At 33.4% G+C, this 15,391-nt stretch overlaps 1 pseudogene across 2 annotated transcripts; it reads left to right on the top strand.

Moving 5' to 3' along the window:
- Positions 1-4,783: 4,783 nt before the first annotated feature.
- Positions 4,784-6,861, top strand: LOC145117175 (protein BYPASS1-LIKE pseudogene; annotated as a pseudogene). 2 transcript variants are annotated; one of them, XR_013712534.1, is made up of 2 exons: positions 4,784-4,958; positions 5,330-6,861. The product of XR_013712534.1 is annotated as a protein BYPASS1-LIKE pseudogene, transcript variant X2 (transcript). The 2 variants fall into 2 exon arrangements; XR_013712533.1 differs by having other exon boundaries at positions 5,316-6,861.
- Positions 6,862-15,391: the final 8,530 nt, after the last annotated feature.

The following is a 15,391-nucleotide window of genomic DNA, read 5'->3' as shown; positions in this document are numbered from 1 at the left end:
CGAATAGCATAAGGAGGATGAATATCATCAGTGATGCATTTCCAGAGTTCCTCATCAATTCCATTTAAGTAGTCCTCTATACGATCAGCCCATTGATCGTAGTACTTAGGAATTAACATAGGAATCTTTGTAGAAGATCCTAGAAGATGAGAAAAGGAGTTCATGGTGTTCATATTAAAGTTCGCCATTGATGTACGGAAGGTTTTTGAGAAAAGCTTCAAGAATTTGAAAATTAATGGATGAATTAACCAGAAAACTGAAATCGAACACTCGACTAAACAATCTAATCGCAGAATCGAATCACTACATAATATCTAATAATATTTTCAAAATCAAAAGTGCGGGAACTTTTGAATCTAGAACGAGACTCAAAATACTTTTGAAACTAGAGAAAATCAGATCAACGCAAAATGATTCCTGCTCTGATACCAAATGTAGTGTAGATTGAATCGAGTAAGTAACACGAGATCAGAGTTAAGAAAAGATTTAGAACACGAAATCTAAATATAATATGGTTGGCTCAATATATTGCTTTCAGAGAATACAAGAGAATAAGAGAGAGTAGAATCCAGTATTCAAGCTATCTCTAAACATGTATCTATCCCATATTTATAGGGACACTGAAAGCACACAAAAAATATAAGGGACTCGACATTACAATTTCGAAACATAAATGCCCTTATAATAAACATTACAAACTGACTTTCAACACTCAGAATGTCCTAGACAATTTCGACATCTCACAACACTTTCGAACCCAGCACATTTTTGACTTTATTCCCCCTTTCCTCCTTCACAACTCGGGTACATGTCATGATATTATGAAGATTATTATTAAAAGATTTTCCTGGTGCACAGAGATGAACGAGAAAAAAGAAATTGATAAAAAGAAGGTTGGTGGGTTTTAAAGTGACTGTAAACATGAAAGGAAAAAAATATCCCCAACATGTTAATCACATGGGGGTTAATAACAACAAAATAGATGGCAAAGTTAATTTAGGGATTGGGCGGGTAACAAATTTAGGCTTTAGGGATGATCCAAGTTAAAAAAAACTTTTTAGGGACCAGACATGCAAGTATCCCCTAACTAGAGGGACCATCCGTGTAATTACTCCTATAATTATGTGGGAATGAATAGACTATCACATTACATCTTTTATGAGGATGTTCAAAGTTACTAAATAGCAAATAAAAAGAAGCATGAAAATGAAAACTTATGTAAAATTTACATCTAAACATAATAAAACAACTTGAATTTACATTGACATATACATAAAAATAAACAAATAAGATTAATTGTTTTTAAGTTTACGTACGTAAGTTCAAATAATCCAAAATGTATTATGTGACTCGATTTTATATATTACGGGGAATAAATATAAAAATGTAGAAAATAAAGGCGTTGAAAGTAATATTCTATAAAATTCAAAGTTGAAGAGGGTAAAAATAACATTTTAAAAAGTAGACAGTTGAAATATTATTTTACAAAATAGATGGATGATATTAGAAAGACTTAAATTGTCAAAATCAAATAAAATAAAAAACTGAAGTCAGTGGCCACTTACTTTGGCTTTTAATATATAGGTAATTATAGATTTTTATAAAAAAAAACATATGAAGTGAATATATATATATATATATATATATATATATATATATATATATATATATATATATATATAGGTAATTATAGATTTTTATAAAAAAAACATATGAAGTGAATATATATATATATATATATATATATATATATATATATATATATATATATATCTTGTACTATAGTATAAAGCATATTAGTCATATCTTGAATTTTAAGAGGTATAAGATACAAAGCTTTTTGTACAAATTAATTATGCATAAATAATTATTAATACTTGCCAAAAATTTAATGACTTGAATTAAGGAAAGTTATTAAATGGTAATTCATATATATAAATTAATTTATATTTTTTAAACTAGACATCGATATTAATTAATTTACATCAAATATATAAAGAGACAATATAAATATAAAGTCTAAACATAAATATTTAACTTAAAAGTGATACTTTTTTATTACATAAATCTAATATATTTCCCGTAAGAAAAATATTCGTCAAAAAAACTATTATCGCCGCTGCTTTGCGCGGGCACAAATCTAATATATATATATATATATATATATATATATATATATATATATATATATATATATATAATCACGTTTTACTTTATTACTAAAGATCGAGTCTTCTTTGTATATTTATGTTAATAAGAAATGAACATCAATCATATTGAGACGATTGACTATCTTATGATTCTAAGTCTTGGTGTCAAACCGATAGACATATCGATAATCTAATCTCCAACTTTTACCATTGTCAAAGATTAGATTACTTAGGGGGTGTTTGATTTGGTTCAGACTGGGTCCGGTCAGACATTTTTGTCTGACCCAGTCCAATAAGCTTGTTTGATTTGAGTAAATAAATCACTTACTCGGTCCATTAGTCTCTTACCCGGTCATGAAAAAAAAAGAAGCTGACCGAGACCAGACGCCTTCTTTTCCCTCGTTTCCCTCGCGTGCCCTTCTCCTCTTCTAACCTTCGTCGTATTTTCTTCATCTTCCACCTCGTTCCTTGACTCCTTTAATCGATCGGCCTTCCTCCAGCGATGCCTCCAAACAAATCGACCAAACTCCTTTGCCCATAGCCCTAATACACCTTAAACATAATTTCTCTTCAGCGGACTATGCATCGTCGACTTCTCCAGCACCAGTCACATCGTCTTGCACTCTTGCTCCTCCTGTTACCGCCGCAGCTAGCAGCGTCGCCGTCGGTATTCTATCTTCCTCCTCTTTCTGATTTATGTGGATTATATGTTTTGTTTTTGTTTTTTTCCTGTATTGAAATATTGTATCAAAGAGATTTACCTATTATTGAATTCAATTCTCATTCACATAATCATATCCTGCTATTTGGTATTGACAGCTTATGAAAGCCATTAGGGAAAAGAACATAAGATTGGGGTTATCTTTAATCTCTAATGGGGCAAACAAAAGGGTTAAATCGTAAGGATTGTTGTTTTGTTATTGCAGAATTTTTCCTTTTCAATTTGTTGTTGTGCTCTTTGTTTTCCACTAAAAGTTTTGATAATTTGGTGTATAATAAACACGAGAATTATGTTTTAAGAATGACAAAGCTCTCATGAACTAAAAAAATCAAACACTGTATATTCAAGGATTGAATATTTGAATTTATTCACGTATACTACTTTTTTTAACAAAATAAAAATTGTGACTGTGGAGCAGGGGAAGTAAAAGCAAAAATGAGCCAAAAGAATGTTGCTGTAAGTTTTGAATAATGCTTTTGTCAAAGGAACTCCAAATCAAGAACAATTTAAAGCAACTTAAGCATGTTATTTAGCTAAAACAATGTAATTTTAATGTTTTAATTCATTTGATTTGTAAATAGTATTTAATAGTATTGAATGTTTTTATAAAAATGTAATGTTATAAATTAAATGGTAAATCATAAACGATTATTATAAAAAATGTTGTTTAAGGGTAATATAGTAATTTTTCACAGTCAGTCAGATGCGAAATCAAACATCAAGTTTCAGTCAGAAGTTAACTCAGTCAGAACTTCTAACCCAGTCAGCTTTTAACCCAGTCAGCTCTTACTCAATTAGCAACTATCAAACGACCCCTTAGACGGACAATATGACGATGATTGTTAGTCAATGAGCTGTTCATTATCATAAAAACCTTTTGGATTTTCCATAACTTTGCGGTCTTATTTGATATTGTGTCACAATTTTGTTTTTGGGTTTTAATAGAAACACAAATGATAAAATAAATTGGGTTAGTTATCTCTTTTTGCACTACTATTCTTTGTATTTAATATTCTGATGTTTTTTTTTTTTTTTTTTTTTTTGTCTATTTTCTTGTCAGTTAATAAAATTTCAGCCGTTTAAAAAAAATATTATCACTAAATAAATAAAAAAATTTTTACGTAAAAAATAATATTAACAATGTCTTTGCAATTAATTAAAGGATATATTTGAAAAATTAATTAAGGGATATATTTGGAAAATTAAAAAAACATCTTAAAAAGCTAGTCTTTGTAGTTTTTTAAAAAGCTAGCTTATAAACTAGCTTATAAACTACTTTTTGACATTCCAAACATGACAATTTAAAAAAGCTCGAAAAATAAGCTAGCTTTTCAGCTAATTATGACGCGCCAAACACAGCCGTAGTCTCAAACCGATAGGTTTATCATTTTTTTTATAGTAATTAACAACAAAAAATAAACCACTTGAGTTGTGGTGACTTGGTAAGACGTGTGGAAGATATGGTGGATAACCTATTGACCCATGTTCAAATCCTGACACCACTCAGCCCTTGTGTTCATGGAGGTTCGCCTGCAGTGACTCCAGGGCATGAGACAAAGCCTCATGTTTGCAGCGGGGGATTAGTCGGTGCGCGAAAGCTGGCCCGGAAACCCTCGTTAGGGAAGTTCCCTTTCCAAAAAAAATGATGTTTGATTAAAAGCCCTTGATACTTAAAATAATAGTGTTATCTTGTTTTATACGAGTTATGAACTTTATAACTTCAAGAAAGTGTTAAAATATTAATTGTCAATTTTAATTAAAATATATCAATAATAAATTACTTTTGTCTTTCGTCACAACAATTCACATTTGTTGGAGAACTTTTAATAATTTGATAAAATATTGTTTGGATATGATACATGAATAAATATTAATATTATTATATTTATCTGACAATGAGTTGAAATTTTATGTCCGCTTGTTACTTTGGTCTTTGGGTTCTCCATGTTTGAAACGTTTACAGTCCTTTGTATCCATTTAAGCAAAACATCCCTTCTCTACTCTTCTTCAAAAATATGGTATCGGAACTCGTAAGAAGGCTTCGCTAGGGTTCCTCTTTTCCCTATATCTTTGGAAGCTTCATACAGGTACTTTCCTTCATCTAATCCTACTTCAACCTAAGTCAATTCAACGATTTCATTCTGTAGTTTCCTCTGGATTTCTCCAAATTCTTCCATTTCCGGTTGTTACATTCATTATTAACAGTCTTTAATTGCATGTGGCTTCAGAGCGATTGTGTGCAGGGAGTTTGGGATCTTAGGGTTTTTTAGTGATAAATTTGTTTAATTCGCTGAATAGACTCTCAACAACTGCTATCGTAATTTTACTTGATTGAATTGGAAATGTTTTCCTCAGGGTTGCTTGAAGTTGAGTTTGAGTTTGAGTTCGAGTTCGAAGTAGTGTATATTAATTTTATTTCGAGATGATAAATTTGATTTCGACAGGAGGGTTTTTTCAGTAATCGAGTGACAAGTGGAAAATTCCTGTTCTACTGAGATGCCGACGACAAGTGGTTACGCGATGCCTTTCGGAACCTTTCGCCGTTCAATAATGGGGATTGGAAACGATCATAATCAAGTCTATTCCATGGACGTCAACAGCGATTCCAGTTCTGAATTCCATTGTGAACTCGGATCATTTGAACACCAAGTCTTCCGCCAATTCCGCACCCTTTCAGCAGCTTCTCCCGATGAACTACTTTCTCTCAATTGGGTATCCAAATTATTAGATGCTTTCATAGCTTGTGAAGAAGATTTCAACATCATTCTCTCCACCCACGAAGCAAATCTCTCAAAACCCCCTTTAGATAAATTTCTAACAGAATTCTTCGATAGAAGTATCAGGGCACTCGACATCTGTAATGCTATCCGTGATGGAATTGAAAAGATTCGACTTTGGTATAAACATCTAGACATTGTTTCAAGTGCTTTCGATTCAAAACCAAGAAACATGATGATTGAAGGTCAATTTAGGCGTGCAAAAAAAGCTTTGACTGATTTAGCCATCATCATGCTCGATGAAAATAAAGAATCTGCATCCGTTTTTTCAACCAGAAACCGATCTTTTGGGCGTCTAAACAAAGGGAATAAAGACAATCAACAAAAAGCAGGACACTCAAGGTCACTTTCATGGAGTGTCCCTAATTCATGGTCAGCAAGTAAGCAACTTCAGTCAATAGCTAATGGATTACTCCCACCTAAACCCCATGAAATTTCTGCCACTAATGGCTTAGCTACAATCGTTTACACAATGGGATTTGTTCTGATGTTTGTTTTATGGGCTTTGGTGGCTGCGATTCCATGCCAAGATCGGAATCTCCAATTCCATTTATCTATTCCAAGACAATTCTCATGGGGGACTCCATTAAACCTTCTTCACATCCGAATCATGGATGAATCCAAGAAACGCGAACGCAAGAACAGTGCTGGGCTTCTTAAAGAGATTTCCCAAATGGAAAAGTCAATTCATTTGATCACGGATTTTGTTGATTCCATTCATCAGTTTCCATTGACCGAAGAACAGAAAGAAGAAGTGCAAATGGGAATTCAAGAGGCGTCTTTAGTTTGTAATGCATTAAAGAATGGATTGGATCCTTTGGAACGCCAACTTAGAGAAGTATTTCGGAAAATCATGTCTTGTAGGACTGAAGGCCTTGAAATCCTTGGAAGGGTATAATCTTGCAAATGGTCAAAAGGGTAAAAATAATATGGTAATTTGTGTAGTTTGAGTATACATTTTATGTGCTTTATATCTTTATTCATGTTTCTTTATGTTATTTTTATTGGGTCCGGGTTTGGGTTTGGGTTTGGGTTTGGGTTCACCCATTAATTAATCTTTTTTTCCTATGTATTATCTTTTTGTTGCTTTTGATAATTTCATTCATTCTTATATATGTATCCAAGAAACCAAGATTGTTTGACTCAGGTGTTATTTTATTTTTTTCTCTTTAACTTTTCAATAAAGTGTTGTCTGGATAACTTTTCTCTGTTATACGTGTGTTGAGTTATAAGAAATAGTAATAATATATAGGGAAACAAAAGATATATATGATGAACATGTTATGTTTTGTTAAGAGGGGAATGAAATATTAGTAATGATGGACATATGGGCATGAGCATGATGATATTAATGTAATGGATGTATGATCATGTGTGTGAAGGTCATGGACATAGACAGGTTGCAAATTTCAAGTAGTAGTTGATTTTGTATGAAAAGAATTAAATGAATGGAACAGTTTGACAAGATTTCTGGTTAGGCATAAATGGGTTGGGGTCAACCCCATGTTTATTATATATCAATAGTTGTTACTTGTTTGTTATATATACATGGTGTTGGCCCCCACCTTCATATCGACCACCCACCTTCCCCTTTGCACTTTGGATCTCAACAAAAGGTTTGGTTATCGATTAATACAGAAATCCAGCCCAATTCCGAGCCCGATTGGCCCATTTTTAGATCTGGAAGAACACACATTAATTCATTATCATGATTACTAATGTTCTTGAAGCCTAACACTATCATCAATGATTAATCATTTAATCTTGAAGACTAACACGATTTGATACATGGAGTTTTACTCCAAATTTCATAGATGAGTTCTTAGATGCACAAAGTGATTTAAATTACAAATGATTGAATAAAAAGATCAGATTCATATGTTTCGAAACCATTTCAATGGTGTTTGTGCTATTAAAATAATAATAAGATTCTATAAATAAGAGGACTAAGGACCTTGATAGCATCAGAATTTAGATATGTTATATTTTTAGCTAAGTTTTATGTTTCGGTAATTGATAAGAGATTAAGAGGGTGTTTGACTAAGCTTATTTAAAATGAGAAGTACTTTTTAATTTATAACTTATTATCTTATAGCGGTGTTAAGTTTTTTAAAAAAGTGCGTGGATTAGCTTATCTGGTGTCAAAATGCTATGAGTTGATAAACCCTTTTTAGTGTTTGACAAAATGAGTAAAAAAAGATTTCCTAGAAATGTTAGACAACTATAAGTTATAAGAAGTTTTGATAAGTTAGAGGTTAGTAACTTATCAAAAATAACTTATCTCCGGTTCCATACCGCTATAAGCTGTTTTAGAAAACATTATATCCAAACACTCATTTTAACTTGTACCGGTGTGGAACCGGTAACAAGTTAAACAAACTCATTTTTTAAGCTTAGCGAAACACCCTCTAAACATATTCGAAATTGACCGATCATTCAAATAAATTAACTGAAACTAAAAGTGTTTTTAGTTAATTTTTCAAAATTAAAAAAAATCAAATAGAAAAAAAACAAATCGAAAAAGATGACAAATTTAAAACCTAATGGTTAGAAATGTCTTTCGTAAACAAAAGCTACTTTTTGTTTCTAGAAGGGAAATTGACTTAACATGATAATTACCTTTTCATTTTGTTCATATTTGGGTAATTTTTTTTGTACACATATATACAACAAGCTTGTTGGAAGTGTTCATATATGAGCATTATTACCTGCTATAGCAAGTTATAGCTTACGTGGCGTATACATGACACATATGTTGCAAAGATAATTATCCATGAGGGTAATGAACTATTGGTTTTGTTCACATTTAGACAATTTTTTTTGTTCGCATCTAGGATTTTTTTTACACATTCAACCATCCAACTTGTTGAAGTTGTTCACATAATACCATTGTTTCAGAAATTTAAATCAGTAGTTAAATTCGTTCGTCTAACTTAATTTGTTCACCTAATACCATTATTTTTGAAATCAAGACACTTTGTTCGATCTGACAAAAGAAAATCGTTTGTTTCTTAGGTGGGGTTCGAACCAGAAGATTAAACTTATATTTTACGATTATTATCCTAATCGAAGTTTGAGCTTGCTCCTCCATGATGCAGGGACTGGGAAACGAGGAACAAAGTAGGAGACTAGGTACGAGGTTATAATAGGCATGGATCATGCTCTTGCATATCCACATCATGACTGTGTGCTTGTTATTTTACATGGAGATGTCAAAGTCATGAATGTGTTATTGGGTCTGAACCTACAATCTTACCTTGGTGATTTTAGGCTAGTTAGACTTGTTGTTACAAAAGATTAAAACCAGAAACCTCAGTTGGATCCCACTCTCCCACTTATTAAACCTCGTACCTAATCATCCACTATGCTCCTTGTTTCCCAGTCCCAACACAATGGAGGAGTAAGCTCAAGCTTCCATTAGGATAATAATCGTAAAACAAAAGTTTAATCATCTGGTTCGATCCCCACCCTAAGAAACAAAATGGTGTTCTTGTGTCAGATCGAACCAAGTGTCCCGATTTCAGAAATAATGGTATCATGTGAACAACTTCAACAAGTTGGATGGATGACTTCAACTAACGATTTAACTTTCTGAAACAATGATATTATGTGAACAACTTCAACATGTAACAACGTGAATTTTCAAAACAATTTTTTTCATTTTAAATCACATAATCCTCATAATGTATTTCACAAAAATCTCTTTTATTAAGTTTACAACTCAAAACTTCTTAATTACTCGGCTAAAATCCAGGATCCTCAAAACGTAACTCTCTCACTGGTGTGTACAATCAAGCCGGTGCCTTCCTGCGATCCTAAGAACAACCTGAAACACATAACACATAACACGATAAGCACGAAGCTTAGTGAGTTCCCCAAAATACCACATACAACAATTCGCCACTCGAGGCTATACTCTGTAAGACCCTCCGGTCTATGTGTCTCAGCGGGACCCTCCAGTCCCGTAGCTCGTTGGACCCTCCGGTCCGGTCTAGCTCGTTGGACCCTCCGATCCGGTCTGATTGAGAACCCTATGGCCTCATAGTTCGTTGGACCCTCCGGTCCGGTCTAAGCAACAAATAATATAGCATACAATACGTATCACATAATCATGCATAACTCAAGCAAGCACATAAGACCCTCTGGTCACACATAATTACCACTCTAGGTAAAGTATAGTGAGAAGACTCACCTCGCAAGTAGGTGAGCAGGTAACCTCGCGCTCGGATCTCGAACTAGCCTCCGCCTAACACAAAGGATGAATATCTCTAATTAATACTCTTTTCACGACTCAAGTAACCGAAGGCTACTCTTTCTCTCTCTAATTCTTTGAAGTGGATAAAAGACCATTTTACCCCTCCATGGTCTCTATTACTCATGTTGACCAAAACCCTAAAGTCAACAGAGGTCAACTCGAGTCAACAGTCCATGTTTGACCCGACTCGTCGAGTGCACTCCAGCGACTCGTCGAGTCCTCTCGTATCCTCAGAAGTCTCAAAAGTCTAGCTCAACTCGTCGAGTTAACCCCCAACTCGCCGAGTTATCGCACAATCAATCCATCGGGACAAACCCTCGCCGACTCGTCGAGTCAGCTCATGGACTCGGCGAGTCCCTTTGATCTAATTTCTCATTCAGACGATTTAAGGCAGATATATCACTCCAACCACTAGATCTACTATTCTAAGGCTCGAATAGCACGTAAAGCTGCAATCTTTACGTTCATGCATGGCATATAAGACTCATAATGCAAAAACATGCTCCAATAAGGGCTAGATGTACAAGAGCTTGCTTCCAACTCAATAAAGCTCGGGTTTCTGGACTCACAAGGCCACTCATAGTCCAGATCTGAGGTCCCAACCTCAAACCATACACAAATCACTCCATGACACAAGATAAATGGAAGAAAGCCCTAAAAGTTCCCTTAAAACAAGATCTCATAAGGAAATGATCAAGATAACATCTTTTTACCTCCAACTGAAGCATAAATCTGAAGAATCTCTGGATCCAAAGCCTTCTCTTGATCCAAGCCAAGATGCTCTCCAAATCCCCTCTCAAAATTGCACAAGAACACCCAATTTAGCCACTCTCTCTCTCTCTCACAATGGATGGAACTGATCTAGGGTTTCCCACAGGGCTCTCTGGAGATGATGGAGGCGGAAATAAGGGCTTAAAGCCATTTAAATAGGGCACAAGTTCGGAAAATTAGGGTTTCTCTGCCCAGCGCCTACTTGGCGAGTCCCTCCTCTGACTCGTCGAGTCCACTCATTAAATCCATGCGGGCAATCTTGACTCGACTCGGCGAGTTGGACCCTTAACTCGTCGAGTCTCTTCTTCAACCTCAAGATTAACATATACAATAATATCCCTGAAAATCCGGATGTTACACAACAGGTTGGATGGTCAAATGTAAATAAAAAAAGAAAATTACCTAGATGTGAAGAAGACCAATAGTTCATTACCATCCTATGTAATTATCGTTGTCACATATATACCATGTAAGGTATAACTTTATACAACCGATCATAATGGTTATATCTGAACACTTCCAAAAAATTCGTTACCTGGATGTGTACAAAAAAAAAGAAGTCATGCAAATGTGAATAAAACGATAAAGTAATTACCCTGATAAGTCAATTTTCCTTTCTAGAAAAAGAGGTCAAAATGACATTTTTATGTCTTTTATCTTCCAAAAAAACAAACACTCTTTCGTTGAAAATTCTTTTTGCCCGCATACATAAACAGAGAAAAAAAAAATGCTTTTGCTGAAAAGCAAACACCACCTGAAGTATCTCTTATATGTAAAGGTATATCGACATCAAACTCACGTGAAAATAATCTAAGTATCAAGTAAAACTACCGATAAAGTCATCATAACTCTAAATAACATATCTTAGATGTAAGTCATGAAACCCTAAAAAAATTTTGATTCTTAAAACCGAGACAATCTACTATAATAAATGAAAGTTTTTTTTGCCACTTGTCACACTCTCATTCAATTTGCCAATGTCATTTTGTGGTTATTTTGAATTATTTTTTTCCACGTGTCATTTTATGAGTTTTTTAATATTTTAATATAATAATTACAATAAATGTAGTAATAAATGTATATCAATTTCATTAATCAACTTACATATTTATTTCAAAATTTCCAAAACTAAAGCCCAATAGTTTCTTTTGTTTGTTTATTTAAATTATTTGTTTAAATTTAAAAGATAAAAAACATTTCAATTATAATAATTTATTATTTTTCTTATTTTCTTATAAATTGAAAGTTCTCAAATATTTCGACTTTTATATTTTACTTGTTTTTTAAATTAATCCATGTAATACATGAGTCTCACAACTAGTCAATTATAAATTAAAAGCATGAATAACAACTACCAACTTCTTAAAACCTAAAATACTCATTAAACCCAACAAATAATCTCTCTTTGTTTTCTGGACAAAAAATACTAGCTAGGTTGATCACTTGAACCGCTCATAATGGATTTCGAAGTTTTGACCGAGGTTTGACTAGTCTAAGATGGAGGGTTCTATGTCTAGTCTAAACCGCTAGTCTCAGGTTGATACCCATTTTCAAGCTTTGATTGGTCTTTTACCGGTTCCAGGTCTACCCATTTTCACCCATGTATTTTATGAGTATCAACAACTCATGGTTTAATGAATTATCTTAAAAACATTCAAGAATTCAAACACTATTAGATGAATTATAAATTTATAAAGCAATCGACTACGATTGTAAATTTGTAATGTAAGGGCGTGTTGCGGAGTTCATTTGAAACTCCTTATTAATTTTTTGGACAAACCAAGTGTTCCTGACTTTTTGAAAATGTCATTTTATGCTTAAAAATCGGTCTTTTACCAAACACCTTTTTAATTTATTGACTTTTTTAAAAAAAAGCTAATATATTAATTAGTAATTATAAAAAGCAGTCTCAAACACCTCTTTAACTATAGAAGGAATTGTAAACTTTGATATTTTAAACAATAAATGTTGGTCAATATACAGTCTTAGCCACAATGGCAAATTAGAAGATGTACCAACGGTCCAAGCTAGTATCATAGCTTCATAATTTTTTATTTTTTTTTCACTTAGTGGCATAATATTAAGTTTAAGAAGATGTATGTTGATGTATGAATCCTTGAAAATGTATGTGATGCTTAAAAACTATTATGATTAGATGGATAGAGCACAAAAGCACCTGTATATTGAAGAAAGCTTGACCCACATTGAAAAATCAGATTTTGAAGACGAAACGGAAAGCTTATTAGCGGAAGTGCCATCATATAATAACACCACTATTGAAGATATCGAAAAAAAGCTTCATTGCCGACACTCAAGAATGAAGTGCAAATTATGCAGCACGTATAATGTTCAACGCCGGCCCAGCTAAAATACGCAGCATATAGCGAACGACAACTACAATCATTGGAATTTCCCTCTATATATTGTTTCAATAATATGCTTATATTTTATAACTTATGTAAAGTTACAAAACAGTTTATACGTTTTTATATTAATTGAATATCAAAGTGTTTATATTAAATTTAAAAAAAGACCGGACATAACAAATAAAACTGAAAATGGACCGATTTTAAAGTTAAATACTCTTGTGTGGTCCGGCGGCTATAAAAGATCGTCGATTGAACTGTTGTAGACCGAAACCAGACCAGAAGAGACTATACCGAAAAAAGACAATGTTAGGACGGTTGGAGACCAGACCGGTCTCAACCAAAACCGATTCTATCAAAATCTAAAAAATATCAAAAAGCGTGGGACCGATCCAAGACCGATTTTGTTCCCCTCTATTGGTAGCTATACTTCTTATTGGTGATGAAATTTAAAACCAGAAAACCGGATCAAAACTGGAATCGGACCGGAACCGGAATCGGAACCGTTAGAACCGGAATATATAGAACCGGTTCCGGTTCCGGGTTTAAAAATTGGCTTTATCCGGGTTCCGAGTAATTCGGGTTCGGGTCCATCGAGTCCGGATAAACCTGGTCTATGAACCGGAACCGGTGTTAGGAACCCAAACCACTTTTAGGGCCCGTAACCGGTTTCTGTGAAACGTTTAAAACATGCATATCTCATTCGTTTCAAGTTGGATTGACATACGGTTTTTTCCAACGTGTAGTTTAGAGTTTGTACATGATTTTAGGCTATAAATTTGTAATTTTTAGTTTTATATTCATTGACTTACAGTACCAGAAAGTCGAGTTATCAAAGCTGGAAGTTTTTAGTTTTCATTTTTTTTGTGTTTCGTGAAAATTTTAAAGCATGCATATCTAATTCGTTTAAAGTCAGATTGACATGCGGTTTTTTCCAACTTCTAGTTTAGAGTTTGTACATTATTTTAGACTATAATTTTTTAATTTTTAGTTTAATATTCAATGACTTACAGTCTCTCGAAGTCAGGATATCAAAGTTGAAAGTTTTCAACTTTTCAACTATTTATTTTTGTACTTTGAGTTCTGTGAAAACGTTAACACATACATATCTCATTCGTTTAAAGTCGGATTGACATTCGGTTTTTTCCAGAGTGTAGTTTAGAGTCTGTACATGATTTTAGACTATAATTTTGTCAATTTTGGTTTCATATTCAATGACTTATAGTCCTCCGAAGTCGGTATATCAATATAAAATTTTTTAAAGTTCAACCCACTAAGTAGTAAGTAATTACCAAAAGATTCCGGTTTTTTCGGATTTTCCGGTTCTAAACCCACTTTATCCAGTTCCAACCTATCTACTTTGATGTTTCCGGGCTTTCCAGTTCTAGACCCACTTTACCCGATATTGTACCCGAAACCGGTTCCTATATACCGGTCCGGTTTCCAGTTCTACAAAATTCCGTTAATCGGTTCTAGGTTTTCCGGGTCCGGGTCCATCCAATCTGGGTTTGGATCCACTTTTATCCCTACTTCTTATGCCAAACCCATCTACATGTAAAACCTAAAATAAGAACAAACCAAATTATTACCTCTATAGTCCGTGGAGCTATGGCAAACACAAAGCTAGGATTTTCGATCAAATGTGGAAGAAAGAGGAAAGTAAAATCAAATATTTCTCATTTTCACCTTATTATCGTTTTAAATATTAACTATGACTAAATAACCTGCATGGTCTCTCAATTATCAAAGCACACGTTATCCTCAACATACATTATTATTTTCCTATATTCATGCGTCACTAAAATATTAAACCCTCAGTCAATACATATACCACCCCCAACACCCCCCCCCCCCCCCCCCCCCCCCCCCCCAAATACATGTGTCAATTCGAAGGCAAAAACATAAAATGAGGTTTTTATATGAACTGAAATTTTGCCGCCCTCTCCCCCTTAATAAAAAGTTAAAACTGATTTTTGTTCAACTCATTTTTAATTTTTTATATTGAAGACAAAACCACAAATTAATAATACTATATCATATTTCTCATAAAGTTTTAGGACATTGATACGGTGTCGTCATGTCCATAATCTAAACTATTATTTTGAACACTAAATTATCAAATAATCAAAAACAAAATTTATTTTTCAAACATTAAAACTTTTAAAAATTGATCACTCATTATTAGTTTTTTTTATTCATATATCGATTTCTATTATTCATTTATCAAACAGGGTTTTTATAATTTTGTTCTTGTAATTTGCCTCATTTGAAAATGCAAAAGAAAATTACATTGTTTTTAACAGAATCGAATAATCAAAATTGTGGTAGCGTGGCACAGTATTGATGGGGTA

Source organism: Lactuca virosa, chromosome 5 (genome assembly GCF_052849685.1).
Source record: "Lactuca virosa cultivar CGN04683 chromosome 5, Lactuca_virosa_CGN04683_v6, whole genome shotgun sequence".
Taxonomy (NCBI): Eukaryota; Viridiplantae; Streptophyta; class Magnoliopsida; order Asterales; family Asteraceae; genus Lactuca; species Lactuca virosa.
Note: the sequence above shows the minus strand (reverse complement) of the source record. Positions and strands in the feature narration are given on the sequence as shown.